Raw genomic sequence first — 19,068 nt, forward strand, 5'->3', positions numbered from 1 at the left:
CTGTGAACCAACTGTCACCTCACCTTCACCCCTGCGGCATGGTGGGATACTGGAGGTGCTCAGGGTCTTAAAGACACAGTGCCAAATTTTGTGATTCTGCTGTATTGACTTGCATGCAGCCTATTGGCTAATAATGCTCTGTTATTTTCAGTGTAGTTTTTCTCTTTTCAGATGTGTTGCTTGTATTTTCTAGGCCTTCCAATTGGGCTTCAGAAAGTTTTTTGATTATAATGGAGAGTGTTAATGTATTTAAAAAAAAAAAAAAAAACTCCATAGAAATAAAGCATTTTAGCCTGTTTATCAACATAGACTACATTGCTATTATGCTATGTATACATGATTCTTGTATGAAAATGATTTACTAAAAATGATATTTTTTCATATATATTTCATACTTGTACATGTGTGTTTTTACATATGCTCCGGGATCCCCGCACGGGGGCGGGAATATTCAATGTTTATGACTATTGAGGAGGATCCCTGGAAGAGAAGGAATGGTTTCTTACCTGTAACTCTCGTAGAGATATTTCCATGATAGTCATAAGCAGTGAATAGTCCCGCCTGCCTGCTGGGTCCCCAGAGCACTTTTTCCAACATAGCTTCTTGAGTGTTCATGTTCGCCTTACTTCAGGAAGGCCTGTAAAGCCACTTAAGATTGTCCATATGCAGCCTAGAAGAAGGGCTACAGTGTAAAAAATTCTTCATCCAGTTTGCTTTAAAAGGACAAACTTAAGGACCATGCCTTCAAATGCATGAAGGAGTTGAAAATTAAGGAGAAAGTCTTTCACAAACCTTTTTACAATGCAAAATAATGGAGTGCAGGGCAGTGTAGCGCATACGCTGCCATTATAAATGAGAAAAAGGAGACTGTAACTTTAAGAACAGCCAGTCCTCCAGTATCCCATCATGCCTAGAGTGAGGCAGTTACCTCAGTTCTTTTTGTAGGCAGTCATTGCTGAGAGGGAAGGTATACCTGAGATATTATTCTGTCTACTCCATAGGGGAGGAGGGAGGATTGCTTATGACTATCATGGAAATACCCCTATGAGAGAACCGGAGTTACAGGTAAGAAACCATTCCTTCTCTCGTAAGGGATTTCAACATATAAGCGGTGAATAGAATAGAAAGCACATCCCAGAAACAGCAGGGGAGTAGACCGAACAATATAGGGATGCGCTATACAACAAATAGGTTCCTGAGAGAGGCTTGTCCCACTTGAGCATCTGTCCTGGAATCAGAGTCTAGGCAGTAATGTTTAGTGAAAGTGTGAACAGACTTCCAGGTCGCAGCCCTGCAGATATCTGCCAGAGAACATTCAACAAGGTAGTCGTGGCCAACTTACCTCTAGCAGAATGCTCTCTTGGTTTTCCAGCTAGAGATTTGTTGGCCAGCTGGTAGCAGTAAAGAGTACAGGAGACAATCCACCGAGAGATGGACTGTTCAGAGGTGGCCAGACCAGTACAAACCAGCCTATAATTGACACGTAAGTGTTGTGATTTTCTAACAGATTTGGGGGGTGATTCTAACTTTGGCGGGCGGCGGAGGCCGCCCGCCAAAGTTCCCCCAACAGAATACCGCTACGCGGTCAGAAGACCGCCACGGTTATTCTGTGTTTCCCGCTGGGCTGGCGGGCGACCGCCAGAAGGCCGCCCGCCAGCCCAGCGGGAAACCCCTTCCCACGAGGAAGCCAGCTCCGAATGGAGCCGGCGGAGTGGGAAGGGTGCGACGGGTGCAGTAGCACCCGTCGCGATTTTCAGTGTCTGCATGGCAGACACTGAAAATCTTTTAGGGGCCCTCTTACGGGGGCCCCACGACACCCCTCACCGCCATCCTGTTCCTGGCGGTCAAAACCGCCAGGAACAGGATGGCGGTGAGGGGGTCGGAATCCCCATGGCGGCGCAGCAATCTGCGCCGCCATGGAGGATTCCTCAGGGCAGCGGAAAACCGGCGGGAGACCGCCGGTTTTCCGTTTCTGACCGCGGCCATACCGCCGCAGTCAGAATGCCCTTGGGAGCACCGCCAGCCTGTTGGCGGTGCTCCCACGGTCAATGACCGCCAGGGTCAGAATGACCCCCTTGGTCTTGTCTAAATAGAATTTCAAAACCCTCTTTACGTCTAGAGAGTGTAGTGCCCTCTCAGCTGGGGTGGCAGGAGTTTTAAAGAAAGATGGTAAGGATATCGTTTGGTTGACATGAAAATCGGAAATAACCTTAGGTAAGAATCTAGGATGTGTACGCATCACTACTTTGAAGGAGTGGAACACTGTGTAGGGCTTATGAGCACAGAGAGCCTGAATCTTGCTAACTCTGCGTGTAGATGTCACTGCCACAAGGAAAGCCGTTTTCCGAGTGAGGTGCTGGAGAGATGATTTGTGTATGGGTTCAAATGGATGCTGTATGAGACATGAAAGAACCACGTTCAGCTCCCATGGTGGGGAAGGACGCCTGAGTGGAGGGAAAACTTTCTTTAGACCCTCTAGAAAATCTTTTATGACTGCCAACTGGGTTTGTGAAGGACCTTTTCTGTATGCAGTCAAAGCTGCCAGAAGGACTTTAACAGAAGAGAATTGTAAACCAGACTTTGCTAAGTGTAACATGTATGGCAGGATGGCATCCTCCTGGCAAGATTCTAGGTCTATCTTCTTGGAGGAACACCAGATACAAAATCTCTTTCATTTGGAGGCATAAGCAGCTTGGGTGGAAGGCCCTTTTGCCTCCTTCAGAATCTCCATACAATCCAGTGGAAGATGTAAGTGCCTATACTGCAGTAGCTCAGGAGCCATGCTGCCAAATTCAAGGAGGAGAGATTGGGGTGTTTCAGCTGATCTCTACACTTTGTGAGGAGGTCTGATCTGCATGGAAGCCTGAGATGTGGTCAGATTGACCAGTGAAGGAGGTCCGGGAACCACCATTGCCTCGGCCATTCCGGGGCAATGAGGATCATTCTGGCTGAGGTCATTGAGAGTTTGTTTAGAACTGCTGGGATCAGGAGAATTGGTGGAAAGGCGTTCAGAAATTTGTTGGACCAATCTATCCACAGAGCATTCCCCAGCGATTCTGGTTGGTAATATCTGGCGGTGAAGCCTCAGCATTTTTTGTTGTCTGCTTTGGCGAAAAGGTCGATAGGAGTGCCCCACAAGCAGAATATATCTTGAACAATGTCTTTGTTCAGAACCCACTTGTGGTTCTTGTCTAAAACCCTGCTGAGAGCATCCGCTTGTACATTCTGAACCCCTGGAAGGTGAGTTGCTATTATCTTTATATTTCTAGCCAGTGCCATATTATTTGGGCCCCTTGAGACAAGACTCTGGATTTGGTCCCTCCCATGTTCAGGTAATACATGGTGGTTGTATTGTCCGTCGGGGACAAGCAGGGTGTCGGTGTTGAACGAAGGGAGAAAGGCTTGGAGAGCAAGATGAACCGCAGATAGCTCGAGATTGATGTGGTAAGACTTTTCCCTCAGAGACCAGAGACCTTGTATGTGAAGGTGATCCATATGAGCTCCCCACCTGAGGAGAGAAGCATCCGTCAAGATGGTCTGAGATGGAGCATGTGGGCGAAAAAGCATTCCTTGTTGCAGATTGACGGGGGAGCACCACCAACTGAGGGATTGGAGTGCATGGGTGGATAGACTGACTGTCTTCCCAGTTTCGCATCCGTTGTTTCCATTGGTCCTCCAGGCACTCCTGGAGAGATCGCATGTGGAGGTGAGCGTTGGAAGTTAGGCAAATGCAAGAGGCCATGAAGCCTAGAAGTGAGGAAACTGTGCAAACTGTGGGGCAAAGAATAGTCTTGAGCATGCAGCACTTCCGTAGGATTGATAAGCGTCATTCCTATGAAGGATACACTTTTCCCTGACGCGTGTCTATGGTAGCTCCTAACTAGTGCAGTCTCTAGACAGGTTTTGTTGTGGACTTGGGAAAATTGACATGAAGAACTAGTCCAATTGAACTGCTGCTGTGCTTCTGGAAAGGTTGCTGCCTTGATAAGCCAGTCATCCAGATATGGGTAAATAAATATTCGGTGCTTTCGAAGATGCACTGTTATGACAGCCATGCATTTGGAAAAAGTTCTGGGTTCTGATTTGAGTCCAAATGGGAGGACAGTGTATTGGTGGTATCGTTTCCCCACCACAAATCGCAGGAACTTTCAATGTTTTTTCGCACTTGGGATATGAATGTAGGCGTCTTGTAGATCGACTGAGCAAAGCCAGTCCCCTTGGTGAATTTGGGAATATATTTGGTGAAAGGCCAGCATCCTGAACTTTTCCTTTTTGATCCAATAGTTGGCAATCTTCTGGTCTAGAATGGGTCTGAACTCTTTTTTGTCCTTTTTTGGATCAGAAAGTATCTGGATTAAATGCCTTTTCCTCTGTGGTTGAGAGGGACTGGTTCTATCGCTTTCTTTTCTAGCAAGATGGAAACCTCCCCCTTTATGAGGGTGAGATGAGAAGTGGTTGCCTTTGGTGTTGGAGTGGAAAATCTAAGACAATACCCATTCTGCACAATGTTTAGGACCCAAGAATGTGTTGTAATTCGTTGCCACTCTTAAGTGATTGGTGATGCTTCCCCCCACCGGAGTGGATAACTGCCTCGGGGGAAGAAAACTTTCAGGGTTTTGTGGCTGGTTGTTGACGAGTACCCTGAGTAGACTGGTGTGCTGCTCGTCCTTTATGTTGTTTCCTTTGAGGTTGATAGACTCTTTGAAACTGCTGCTGCGATCTATTAGATGGCCACTGAGGGGTTTAAACCTTATGAGAAAGGTAGCGGCGCTGGAAGCTACGGAAGGATCTCCGGTCTTTGGATTTTATCAAGACCTACCGCTTTCAAAGTGTCCAGTCCTGTCTTCATTCTTGCCATTTCATCATCAGCATTAGAGCCTAACAGCGTGGATCCGGAAAATGGCAAGTTTTGAATACATTGTTGAGCGTCTGGCCTGAGGGACGTTAGACGCAACCTAGCGTGCCTCCTTAAGGATATCCCATGGCAGTATGCATGTGCCTAGAGCAAGGATGAGTCCACTGCTGCTCTAATGACCTGGATTCCTTCACAATCTTTAAAAAATAATTTTTCTGATCCCTCAGGAGATAGTCAGCAAATTGGAGCAGGGAGTCCCACAAGGCCCTATCATATCTTCCCAAAAGGGCTGTGGCGCTTGCTGCCTTTATAGATGTTGCCACCTTTCTACTCTTTGTCCGGCGGAGAGGTTGCCGACTGAGAAGTGGCATGAGATTTATGAGCCGCAAGGATCACCACTGAATCAGGTGGAGGGTCGGACCGTAAAAACAAAGGGTCCTGTTCCTGAGGACGGTACTTTTTTAGTAGTTTGGAAGGAGCAGACTTTGTCGTGGTCGGTGTCAGGAAGACTTCCATGGCGGGTTCTAGGAGACCCAGCACCAGAGGAAGTAAAGTTCTTAATGCCAAACGTTGCTGAAGTGTTTAAAAAAATGACCGATGTAGTTGGTGTTGGGACAGCCATTCAAATGTTAAGTTTTGCTGCGCCTCGAACTAAGACTTCCTGAAAGGTATTAACGTCGTCCACTGGTGACGTACGAGGTTGAGGCGAGTCAGATATAGTAGGTGAATAGTCTCTGGCAGACGATGATGAGTCTCTGTGGTAGCGTTGGAAAGAGCGTGACCTTTGTCGCGATCTGACAAGAGTGCCTTGATCTCGTTGTAGAACAGCCAGATGTATGATAGCTATGGTGTGTCCGGTGGCGCGATCTTGAGTGCGGTCTGGGAGTTGGAGTGACACGAAGTGGCGTAGGTGGCTGGAGCAGCAGAGAAGCCGGCAGTGCGGCAGGCAGCTCTTGAGGATGCAGAGTTGCAGCTGGAGGTGGAGAGGTAGTGGGAGGTGGCGACGGTGATGAAGGGAGGAGAACCAGCAAAGTCGAAACTTCCCTGGAACATTGTGACTCCGACAAGGAATAAATCCTCCTCCTTTTAGAAGTCTTCTGTCTCCTCGACATCGAGAGGCTCTTCGACATTGACCTCTCCCTTCGTCGTCGACACTTCCCTGGAACGTTGTGACTCCGTTGAGGAATAAATCCTCATCCTTTTAGAAAAAGCCTAATTCCAGTCAGAAAAAAACAAACTGAATAAAGAAAGTCGAAAGACGTCGAGTGAAACAGTTGCCACTGTAAATGGCGTTATGAGATATGCCCGCAGGGAAGAAATATTAGGGGAAAAGAAGCGCTCCCAACAATCCCCTATAAGAGTACAAAAGAATAATAACAATTAACAGACACGGTGCTCCCGGCCTCAGAGGAATCTCCCCTACCCCCAACACTGTGTGAACACAGATACACAAAGTATATAATGGAGACCATGGCACTCGTAATACATCAAAGTTTATAGAAATCACTATTATAGTTATACAGAGTATAAATATATCATTAGTTATACATCCACTAGTATATGCAGACGAACAGAACTTCAATGGGAATCATTTTGAGTGACGAATCGATCTTTTAATGTGACACAAACAACAGCCAACACGTGTTTCGTCATGGGAGTAGATACTCCTCGTGACTTTCTCAAGGCTGAAAGAAATATCAAACATAAGATATGTACTTATCTCAACAGAAATCACAAAATATATGTTACATAACCATCATGACTAATATAAATTAACATACCCCAAATAACAGTTAGCAATACTAATTTGTTAAGCTCACATAATCAAAATCAAAATTCATGGCTAATCGTTAAGTATATTGTCACCTTACAATGTTTCATCATGTTCTTGTGTTACCCTAAACCAGCGTGAAAGGTGAGACAGGGAGACCAAGGCACAAACCCCACAGCAAACCAGAATAATAATAATACTAAATTAAAATCTAAACAAAAAACCAACACCGTACATGCGTTACCCACAAAAAAAAGAAGAACAAGACTAACTAGTAAACCATAACACAAAACGGTGCACATCACATGATATATCTATTGAGTGACAAACCCGCATATCGGTATAGTAACCCTAAAATAAACTACATCATACCTCAATCGGGTACAGTACGAAGACTATCAATAATTCCAAAAAGCTTGAACAGTTAGTGAAATCCAATCTGTAAATAAAGCGTGCAAAACGTGTAAGAAAAACAAGAGAAAGAGAACTATTATAGCCAAGTGCTCCACCAAACTTCAACAAGGGGCACCTACCCACTCATGGCCATCTAAAATTGGCCACATGTAGAAACGAAAAAATTTCCTCGACACCTAGAATGACAAAAATTTAATTGTGAAGCCGATTAGCATAACAGTATAATCATGAAAACTCGTAATGTTATATATGGTCACAGCGTGTGTGGCCATAATCCTTGATCACTCACCTCATTTCAAAGTGCATAAATGCGCGCAGAACGGAGCCAAAGCTACCGGCTCCAAAAGTCGATAAACCAAGAAGCGTTTCCACTCGGCTGCCCTCATTTTAACTAGACCCGTATCCGGCGCGCGTAACAAATAAACGCACGACCGCAATGTCTAAGTATCCGTATTCCGGAACGGCAGAAAGCGGGCGCCATCTTTGTAGGAGAAAAACAAATTATATATATATATACGAACATATTCCACAGTAATCCATAATTATAAAATATTCCGGCCGCTCATTTACACCTTTATATAGTAGAGAAAGGCAGTCCCCAATAAGAGAATACTAAAATAAGAACACCATGAGAAAGCAGACAAAAGAGACAAAAAGGTTACTTCCGTCCCTGTATTACACATACAATAGAAACCTGCCATTAGGCAACTACAATAAAAAATCATGCATAACTGACCATAGTATACACCCTCTATTGATACTATAACCTATACCTAAGTATAAAAAACGTTTGTGCCTCAGTCCCTACCCCACCAGTCACACAATGGTGGTAACACAATAATTGGAAATAGATAAAAAACACTGATCACCATAAATACAAAGAAAATAACTACACCAAAAATATACAAGATGGAGAAGGCCACCAAATGTCTCATTATATATCTATACCTAAAGTGTTATATGAGAATTAATAACTTCATAGTCAATACATAACAATGGTGAAATATCCATAACCATGACATTTTTCTAGAAAAACAGAGAAGACCCTCACATATAAAAGAATACAATGATATAAAATACAAAATCAATCATGTATATTATCATATTCAATCAGTCCAGAAAGTATTCCATCTCGTAATTTGTGTTAAGCCCCAATTCTACCGTTCTAAGTCTGAGTATCCATTGACATTCCCTCTACCTCAATTGTAGCTCTCTGTTTCCGCTGCGTGGATTAGCATGAACCGTCTCAAAGCCAAAGAATTCAAAGGTCCATGTGTCCGTCTGACTGGGGCAATGACTCATGTGTACAACAATGGGATAACGCTCATCCCGCTGTATTAGGGCTCTATAATGTTCACTAACTCTTACTTTAAGGGATCTTATGGTGCTGCCAATGTAATATAAACCACATTTACATACTATCATGTATATGATGAAACAACTATCACATGTAATGTGGGAAGTGATGGAAAATCTATCTCCCAACAAACTGTCGAAAGTGGAAACACCAGATCTACTCCATTTGCACATCCCGCACCGACCACATTTTAAGAACCCCTTACTACGAGTAGTAAGCCAATTGTCCTGGTGAGATATCAGTGGGTAACTTGGACATAAGATATTTTTAAGGGTTCTACCCCTACGGAAAGTAAAGGTGGGTGAATCAGATATTTGATCCTTAAGGGTTATATCTGCCCTGAGTATGTGCCAATGCTTCTTCATACATCTCCGAAGGGCCACTGAGGCAGGAGTATAATCAACTACACACCTAATGTGATTGTCTGATCATTTGTTCCTATGTTTTAAAGTATCGGCCCTGGATAGACAACTAATTTTTTTACACGCTTTCTCTAAAACCCCAACAGGATAACCCCGTGATTTGAACCTGGCTGACATGTCTCGAATATTATCAATAAAGTCCACTTCCAAACTACAATTTCTCCTGGCACGTACCATTTCCCCATAGGGAATAGAGTAGATTTGGTGTCTAGGATGTGCACTGCTAGCGTGCAAAATTGAGTTGCAGGATGTACTTTTTCTATATAGACGACTCTCAATCCTGTCACGAAGGATGAAGAGTTCCACATCCAAAAAAGTTATATTGGTTTTACTGTATTCCCAAGTGAACCTTATGTTGAAATGATTAGAGTTCAAAAAGTCGACAAACTCATTCAGTTGAGTGATGTCCCCAGTCCAATTCATAATGCAGTCGTCGATGTATCGACCCCAAAATAGTATATGTGAGTTCCAAATTTGTGCATCCGGACCCCAGATCAATTTATGTTCAAAAAACCCCATAAAGAGGTTTGCATACGCTGGAGAGAAGCGAGATCCCATGGCTACACCTCTTTTTTGACGATACCATTTATTTTTGAAAAGGAAAAAATTGTTGTCTAAAATCATCCTAATCATATCTAACACCATATTGGGGTGTCCATACAGACTAGCCGATTGGCTGTACAGAAAATGACGTAATGCTGTCATGCCTAAATCGTGATCAATACTAGTATATAGTGAAGTGACATCTAATGTCACTAATGTCATACCTTGCTCCCAAGTAATGTCACTCAGGATACCAAGAATATGTTTGGTATCCTTGATGTAAGAGGGGAGATTGCTGACGAAGGGCTGTAAAAATATATCAACGTATTCAGACAGCCTTTCCGTTGGGCCCCCCCACTCCCGATACAATAGGTCTCCCCGGAGGTGAGCGAGCATCTTTGTGGATTTTGGGTAAAGTGTAAAGACAAGGATATCTTGGTCTAAAAACCCGCAAATATATGTACTCGTCTTCCCTCAATAAACGTTGATCAAAGCAAAGTTTCAGAAATCTGTTGATCTTATTAGAGAGAACTGGTATAGGGTTCACCTGAATTTGCTCATAACAGGCAGAGTCGTCCAACTGTCTGGCGATCTCTAAATCATAGTCGAAGGTATTCATTATTACAATATTACCACCCTTATCAGCTTCCCTAATAGTAATGTCTTTACATGCACGTAAGTTTTTTAGGCACTCCAGTTCATTCTGAGTCAAATTGTTACGATGATTCTGACAGCGAACCTTACTCTTGCTCTCAGCCTTCATAAGATCCTGCCACACTAATTTGAAGAAGGTGTCTACGCAATTACCCCCACTAAGAACAGGTGTCCATCTTGACTTAGATTTCAGGCCACTAGCTCTAGTTTCTGGCTCTACATCCAGATCTTCCAAAATCTCGGAAACCGCAGTAGGATCCTGTTCATAATCAGTAATGGAGAGCAATACAGCTGTATCTTGTATGTCACCGATAGATAGAGAATGGTGGTCCTTACTGCAGGCAGAAAGGATATCCCTGTCAGTAGTATTACTACAAGCGCTAAAGAACTTCTTAAGTTTAAGTCTCCTCACATATTTAAAGAAGTCAATTTTAGTTTTTTGAAAATCTCCAGAACTGGTCGGGCAAAAACCCAGTCCCTTGGTAAGTAGTGTGTTGGTATGCATGGAAAGTTCAATACTTGATAGATTAACAATGGTGATTGACCCACTACTACTCTCACTCATTTCCGCCTGTTCCACGATCTAGTTTGAACCCCTACTTTTGTTTCTTTGTGCTCCCCCTCTCTTACTTCTCCTTGTTTTGCGGGGCCTTCTATACGTCTGTTTGTCTCTCTCTGTCCTTGTCGAATTCTCTGTACCTCGGCTAAAAAAGACTTTGTTCCCTGTTTATTAAGAGCATCCTGATCTGAAATGTTAGAAACATCACTACGGGCCAGATGTAGCAAAGTGTTTGCGCCTCGCAAATGGCGAAAATCGCCGTTTGCGAGGCGCAGAAGCCACTTTGCTATTCAGAAATGCATTCTGCGAGTCGGCTCCAACTCGCAAAATGCATTTCCGACTCGCAAATAGGAAGGGGTGTTCCCTTCCTATTTGCGACTTGCAGTGGGATGCAATTCCATTTGCGACCAATGGAGTCGCAGTTACCATCCACTTGAAGTGGATGGTAACCCACTCGCAAATTGGAAGGGGTCCCCATGGGACCCCTTCCACTTTGTGAATGGACCCAAAAATATTTTTTCAGGGCAGGGAGTGGTCCCAGGGACCACTCCCTGCCCTGAAAAAATACCGAAACTAAAGGTTTCGTTTTTTTTTTTAAGTGCAGCTCGTTTTCCTTTAAGGAAAACGGGCTACACTTAAAACAAAAAAAACTGCTTTATTTAAAAAGCAGTCACGAACATGGAGGTCTGCTGACGTCAGAAGGCCTCCATGTTAGCGAGTGCCTATACTCGCAATGGGGCCGCAATTTGCGACCCACCTCATGAATATTGATGAGGTGGGTCATTGCGACCCCATTGCGAGTCGCAGTCGGTGTCTGAGACACCGTACTGCATAGCAATTTGTGACTTGCAAATTGCGAGTCGCAGGGACTCGCAATTTGCAAGTCGCAAATTGCCAAGTTGCTACATCTGGCCCTAGATTCACTATTGCTGACAGAAATGTTGCTAAGTGATGACTGCGAGCCCGACTGTCGGACCTGCATATCAGCAGTGTCTTTAATTAGATGATCAGACCTGCGTGAAAAAGTAAAAATTGTACCTCTCATATAGTCCAATTCATCCCGCTTGAGTTTGCGTGACTTCCTACGTGTAACCTCTAACTGATGTTGACTCACAATCTCATTGAGGATTGCATAATTCTTAGAGGTCGCCTCCTCCATGTTCATATCTTTAATATTAGTTTAGGGTAACACAAGAACATGATGTAAACATTGTAAGGTGACAGTATACTTAACGATTAGCCATGAATTTTGATTTTGATTATGTGAGCTTAACAAATTAGTATTGGTAACTGTTATTTGGGGTATGTTAATTTATATTAGTCATGATGGTTATGTAACATATATTTTGTGATTTCTGTTGAGATAAGTACATATCTTATGTTTGATATTTCTTTCAGCCTTGAGAAAGTCACGGGGAGTATCTACTCCCATGACGAAACACGTGTTGGCTGTTGTTTGTGTCACATTAAAAGATAGATTCGTCACTCAAAATGATTCCCATTGAAGTTCTGTTCGTCTGCATATACTAGTGGATGTATAACTAATGATATATTTATACTCTGTTTAACTATAATAGTGATTTCTATAGACTTTGATGTATTACGAGTGGCTAGGTCTCCTTTATGTCACTGTAAATGGCACCTTTTTTTTTTAAAGAAAAAAACTAAAAAAGGTCGAGCTCAATGCTCCAGGAACCTGTCAGCAGTTGTCGGATACAGAACTGAGGTAACTGCATCACTGTAGGCATGATGGGATACTGGAGGACTGGTTGTTCTTAAGTTACAGTCTCCTTTTTCTCATTTATAATGGCGGCCTACGGGCTACACTGCCCTGCATTCCATCATTATTTTGCATTGTTAAAAGGTTTGTGAAAGACTTTTCCTCCTCAATTTTCAGCTCTTTCATGCATTTGAAGGCATGGTCCTTAATCTTGTCCTTTTTAAAGCAAACTGGATGAAGAATTTTGGACACTGTAGCCTTTCCTCTAGGCTGCATATGGACATTCTTAAGTGACGTTACGGGCCTTCCTGAAGTAAGGCGAACATGAACACTTAAGAAGTTACATTGGAAAAAGCAGGTGGGTCCCCGCAGGTGGGCGGGACTATTCACCTCTTATGACTATACATGGAAATCCCCTACAAGAGAAGTTCACTTACCCGTAACTACTGTTCTCCTGTATTGGTACCTTGGTAGTGCTAAGATACGGTGAATATTCATTTGCTGGCACCATAAACAAAAATGCTTCCAATTTATTTCATATGCTATTAGTGTTGTCAGCTCTGACTCTTGCAAGAGTGACTGCATTCTTGAGGGATGTTTACACTTGTGAACTCATGCTATTCAGGAGCCAGGCAGATAAGTTCAGGGAAGTCAGGTTCAGGTGAAGTACCTGGTTGTGGTTCATTGTTGACAGCATAATTAGAGGTTTCAGCTGAATGAGATTCATCTCCCATAGTAGTAACTGTTCTGTGAACCAGTGCTGTTTTTATTTGTTTTGGTTCTTTCATTTTACTGAGGAGCCTGGGTACTAGCAGGAGCAGAGGAAAGCATTTGTAAAGATACCGGACCATCTGATCGTAAACGCTTTCCTCTCACAACCCTCTGAGGGGATCAGCTTGTAAAAATTGGCATTTCCAGTACCCTTGTGTTGCAAAGAGATCCATTGTCAGTTTGCCCCATTGTTGAAACATCTTGTTCAAAGTGGATTGATCGACCTCCCATTCATGGCAGTTGTTCTTGATTCTGCTCAATGTGTCAGCCAAAATGTTGTTCGTACCTGGAACATGTTATGCTCACAATGTTATTTGATGTGTCAGAGCTCATTTCCAAATTCTTTATACTAATGTGGATCAGACCAGCAATCTTGTGCCCCCTTGTTTGTTCACATAAGGAATACTGGTGGTGTTGTCTGTGCGTATTAATGCTGATGAGCATGTTATGCTTGGCAGGAATGCTTGGATACCTAATGAAACTGCTTTGAGTTCTAGCAAATGTATGTGCATTTTCATCTGATTGAGACCATTTCCCACATATTTGTAGGTCTTGTAAATGAGCACCCCAAACCTCTAAGGAAGTATCTGTGGTAATTACTAGTCAGGTATCTGGGGTAAGAATGTTAGACCTGATGACAGATCGTCAGCTTCTATCCACCAGGAAAGAGCCTTCGTTATCCTTGGAGTGATGTTGATGAGATTGTCAAATGATCCTTCTATTTGAATCCATTGCTTGTCCACTTCTTCCTGTAGAGGCCTCATTCTCATATAGGTAAAAGGTTCTAGTGAGATGGCAGAGGGCAATTTCTAGAAGCGATTGGAAAAGGTGTACTGAAATGGACTTTCTTTTCAATAGCCTGTGTGCTAATGAGAGCTTTTTCTGTCTTTCGTTTGATAAAAGAATGCCTTGTCTTGGAATGGATCTGAAATTGTTTCCAGGAACATTATCCTCGTTGATTGGTGAAACAAAGACTTCGGATGGTTGACGGTTAAACCCAAGTTTTAGAACAATGCCAAACAAGCTGCTGTAGCCTTCAATACTTTATGGACAATTGGTCCTTTTATCAGCCAAACCTACCTGTCTTAGGTGGGCTGCCACTGGAGCTAGACATTTTGCAAAGATGAGGACTTTGATTTAATGCTTTGATTTAATAGTGGGCGCCAGCTACCCTGAATCTGAGGGATTTGCAATGTTTTGGATGAATAGGTGGGGCGTACTTTCTCAACTGCTCCTAACTGTAGCATGCTGAACACATCTTTTAGAACCAGATGGTGATGAGGTGAGTGCACATCCTTTTGTGAAGTGTTTAATGGCGTTGGTATGAATTCTACAGTATGACTGTATGTGATGAGATCTAACACTTGTGTGTCCAATGTTATTTGCCACCATTGATAGAAAAAGTGGGAACTTTTGCTCCTACAGGTCGTTAGTCTGTAACGGGTACAGCTGGCACTTCTATAGTGTCACCGCTTCCCTCCATTGAGCTTTTTGTAAACTGCTCCTGGCGGTGATATATACGGCTGTTATTGGTAGGAAGGCTTGTATTGTTGCTGAAGTACAAGTTACTTACCTTCGGTAACAATATATCTGGTATAGACATATTCTAGTTGCAGATTCCTTACCTTTGAATTCCCCCAGGCGTCTGGATCCAGAGATTTTTCTTCAAGCAGTACTTCTGTGCCAAAACTAGGGACCTTAAAGGGAAGTTCCTGTCCCTAGAAATCAGTTGGCAGTGCAGGGAGGATGGGCGGGTCGGTAAGGAATCTGCAACTAGAATATATGTCTCTATCAGATATATTGTTACCGAAGGTAAGTAACTTGTACATGGGATAGAGACTTCTAGTTGCAGATTCCTTACCTTTGAAAAGATACCCGAGCAATACCATCCCCGGTGGAGGGCTGCGAACCAAGATCACACCAAGAAGTCCTGCAGAACCGAACAGCCAAAGTAGCCGTCCCTGCGGACCTGACTGTCCAGGCAGTAGTGTTTGGTAAAAGTATGCACAGATGCCGACGTTGCTGCCTGACAGATGTCCAGGACTGGAACGCCCTCTGCTAGCGCTGTGGTAGCAGCAGTAGCTCTGGTGGACTGAGTACGCAAACCTTCAGGAGGTTGCTTCTTAGCCAAAGCGTAGCACATTTTGAGGCATAAGAGCACCCATCGTGAAATGGTCCTCTTCTGCACTGCCTTCCCCTTCTTTGCACCCACATATCCCAAAAAGAGTTGATATTGCACATGGAAGTCTTTGGTACAATCAAGGTAGAACGCCAACTCTCTTTTTGGGTCCAGACGGTGGAGTCTCTCCTCTTCATGTGAGGGATGTGGGGGTGCATAAAAGGTAGGCAAGGTGATGAACTGCCCGACATGGAAGGGTGTCACTACTTTAGGTAGGAAAGAAGCCCTCTTGTGAAGTACCACTGTGTCAGGATGTATTGCCAGAAAAGGTGGTTTAGAAGAAAGAGCCTGGAGCTCACTTATTCTGCGGGCAGAGGTGACGGCAACTAAAAGGACAGTCTTGATGGTTAAGAGCCGTAAAGGGCAGTTGTGAAGCGGCTCGAACGGGGCACACAAGGAATGTTAATACTAGGTTTAGATCTCATTGGGGCATGATGAATGGGATAGGAGGAAAAAGATGTGTGAGGCCTTTAAGATACATCCCAAGAATGGGAGATTTAAATAAAGAAGGCCAATCTGGTAACCACAAGAAAGCAGCGATAGCAGAGAGATATCCCTTAAGGGTGCCCAGGGTGGAGCCCTGTAGGTCAAGGGAAATAATAAGGAGAAAGACTTGAGAAATAGAAGCAGATAGAGGATCGACAGATTTGTCGATGCACCATGCCACAAATTTCTTCCAACAATAGGTGTATACAGTTTTGGTCGAGGGACGCCTGGCTGCCAAGATAACGTTACAGACTTCAGGTGGCAGTTCAAAAGACATCAACTGTCGCCACTCAGTGTCCATGCAAGGAGGTGTAGGGTGAACAGGTTTGGGTGGATGACCCTCCCCTGCTGCTGCGACAGAAGATTCTCCTGAAGAGGCAGTCCGATCAGAGAAGCGATGGCCATGCTCAACAGCTCGAGATACCAGACTCTTTGTGCTCAGTCCAGAGCCACCAGGATTACTTGGGCCCGGTCTTGCCTGATCTTCTTCAGAACCCTGGGCAGAAGTGGTATGGGTGGAGAGGCGTACAGGAGGCCAGAATTCCACTTGTGACGAAAAGCGTCGCCGAGCGAGTGCCACCTTGGAAACTCCAACGTGCAAAACAGCTGACTCTGCGCGTTCTCTACGGAGGCGAAGAAGTCTAACCAAGGTTCTCCCCACTGAAGGAAGAGACCTTGTGCCACCTCTGGATGGAGATACCATTTGTGATCAACCACTCATCGTCAGCTGAGTTAGTCTGCCCTGGTGTTCAGGGAGCCTACCAGATGTTGAACCACCAAGGAAATGCCCTGCTGTTCCAGCCAAGTCCAGAGGCGAAGAGCCTCTTGACAAAGGGTTCACAACCCCACTCAGCTTTGTTTGTTGCAGTAGCACATGGCGGTGGTGTTGTCTGTGAACACCTCAGAGTCATTCTCACTGAAATCCAGGATAGAGGCTGAAACATCGGTATCATAGCCCAAATATCCTGGACTCGTTTTTCGGGAGGATACACCCGAAACTGCACTGTATCCAGAACAGCTCCAATGAAAGGGTGCATCTGAGAAGGAGTCAGGTGTGACTTCGGCACGCTGATAGTGAACCCCAGCGAATGCAAAAGGTTCGCTGAAGTGTGGAGGTGGGAGACAACTGTCTGGGGCAAGTTTGCCTTCAACAGCCAATTGTCGAGGTAGGGAAGACTGGGACCCCTAACCTGCGCAGATGAGCTGCTACCACTACTATCACTTTCGTGAACACCCGAGGGGCACTGGTAAGGCCAAAAAGGAGCACGGTAAGCTGAAAGTGCTCGTGACCTACCACAAATCATAGGTAACTTGTGTGGGCTGGCAAAACGGGAATGTGAAAGTATGCGTCTTGCAAGCCCAATGCTACCATCCAGTCTCTGGGAACCAGGGCAGATAGGACTTGAGCCAATGTCAACATTTTGAACTTCTCCTTCCTGAGGAAGACCGAAGATCCAAGATAGGACTAAGACCCTTGTCCTTTTTCGGCACCAGAAAGTAGCGGGAATAGCAACCACAACCTACTTCTGACAACAGAACCCTCTCTATAGCTCCTTTAGCCAAAAGGGCTTGGACTTCCTCGCCATATGATCCGCCGATTTGTGATTGTATGAAGGTGGCACGGCTGGAGGAGGTGTCTCGAAGGGAGTAGCCCCTTCGGGATATCTGGAGAACCCACCTGTCCGAGGTAATAGATCGCCATTGGGGCAGGTGATGGGGAATCCTGCCACCAACTGGTTCCTGGTGTACCCACGGATTAGGAAGGTTTGGAGGCTGGGGTGGGTGTGGGTTGTGTGATCTGCTAGCTCCCTGATCCCTGGGGGCGTGGGATCCTGCATCCGCGCAGGGGCAGTACAGCATGCGTGGGTTGATGACCAGGGGCAAAGGAACGCGGCTGGGTGCCCCTTCCGTAGCCACGAAAGGCGGACTGCCAGGGTCTAGGAGCAGGCGCGAGGCCAAGGGACCGGGCCGTGGCTCGAGAATCCTTGAAGTGTTCAAGCGCTGAGTCCGCCTTGTCTCCAAAGATACATGTGCCATCAAAGGGCATGTCCATCAGAGAGTCCTGGACATCCCTTAAGAAGCCAGATGTTCTCAGCCAGGAGTGGCGTCTCAATGCCACCATCGATGCAACCGATCTGCCCGGAGAGTTGGTCGTATCCAGTCCACAATGAATCAAACTTTGCTACGTCCCTCTCGTCTGTCACGGCTTTCAAAAGGACAGTCCGGGCCTCCTCTGGAACTCTAGGCAGCAATTGCACAGCCATATTCCAGAGAGTATGGGAATAGCGTCCCAAAAGGCATGCGATGTTCACGGACCGCAACGCTAGACTGTTGGAAGAAAATAACTTCTTCCCTAAGTTATCCAGTCTTTTTGATTCCCTATCCAGGGGGGCGGCAAGGAATGCGGCCGATAAAGAGGAAGCCTGGATGGCAAGGCTTCCAGGCGTGGGGTGTTGGGTGAGAAATTTTGGCAGCGCAGGCCGATGGTGGCAGACAATCGTCCTAATCACAGGAGCCACTGTGCTGGGTCTGGACCAAGTACCCAAAAGGACGTCCGTCAGTGCCTCATTAAAGGGAAAAAGGGTTTCTAATGTGGAAGACCACGGCTGAAGCACGTTGGTTAGGATATCAGGCCTAACCTCCACAGAAGGTAGCTCAAGTATGAGACACCCTACTCAGTAGCCATGGTAGGAGGAGAGAGCATACCAGTGTCAGGGGAGGTGTCTAGACCAGTGGCATCACCCAAATCCTGCACCCAGTCCATTTGGGGGTCAAGCTGCTATTCTAAAGGGTCCAGTGTCCCCTCCAAACTATCCCCATATCCATACCCATAAGCATAAGCATATGGGTCTGGATTAAATCTGGGCCCAGGAGCACCCATAGAGAACAGAATCAGTGTCGAGTGAAGTCATTCCGGCTCCAGGTCGTCTGTTATGAGAATGGGATCGACGTTGATTGTGGGCCCAACAGCCGGGAGCATCGACGTCTGACCCGGGGAAGGTCGCTGTGGCACGACTGGTGTCGGGACGGATCAGAGATTGAAGCAGATTTTGAAGCAGAGGACTTCAAACCTGAGGGGGCCCCCACCAACTCACCTGTCCCTGAGGGCACCAAAGGTGGGTCGGTCTGCCCAAAAATGTGGCGTATTGCCTCAAACCTATTTGAGCTGGGCAGGGGTGGCTCCGGGAAGTCGGGGAAGCGTGGAGCAGACCCAGATGAAGGCTCCGAAGATGGAGGCCTAGAACGTCGCCACTCTTCCTCGCCGCATCATCCGAGTGACTGGGTGAAGTCGAAGAACGCTTGTCCTTCTTCGACTTCTTCTTATGACCCGAATGTC

General features: G+C 45.3%; 2 long non-coding RNA genes across 2 annotated transcripts in view; one reads left to right on the plus strand and one right to left on the minus strand.

Annotated features, from left to right (window-relative positions):
* Window positions 1-19,068, plus strand: part of LOC138266449 (uncharacterized) — a 311,949-nt gene that overhangs the window by 47,191 nt on the left and 245,690 nt on the right. The window lies entirely within an intron of this gene.
* LOC138265344 (uncharacterized) lies at window positions 6,425-7,411 on the minus strand. Its single transcript, XR_011199346.1, has 4 exons — window positions 7,330-7,411; window positions 7,160-7,216; window positions 6,999-7,065; window positions 6,425-6,540 (listed from the first exon to the last, which is right to left on the minus strand). It is a non-coding gene; the product is annotated as an uncharacterized lncRNA (long non-coding RNA).

This window comes from Pleurodeles waltl, chromosome 11, assembly GCF_031143425.1.
Source record: "Pleurodeles waltl isolate 20211129_DDA chromosome 11, aPleWal1.hap1.20221129, whole genome shotgun sequence".
Taxonomy (NCBI): domain Eukaryota; kingdom Metazoa; phylum Chordata; class Amphibia; order Caudata; family Salamandridae; genus Pleurodeles; species Pleurodeles waltl.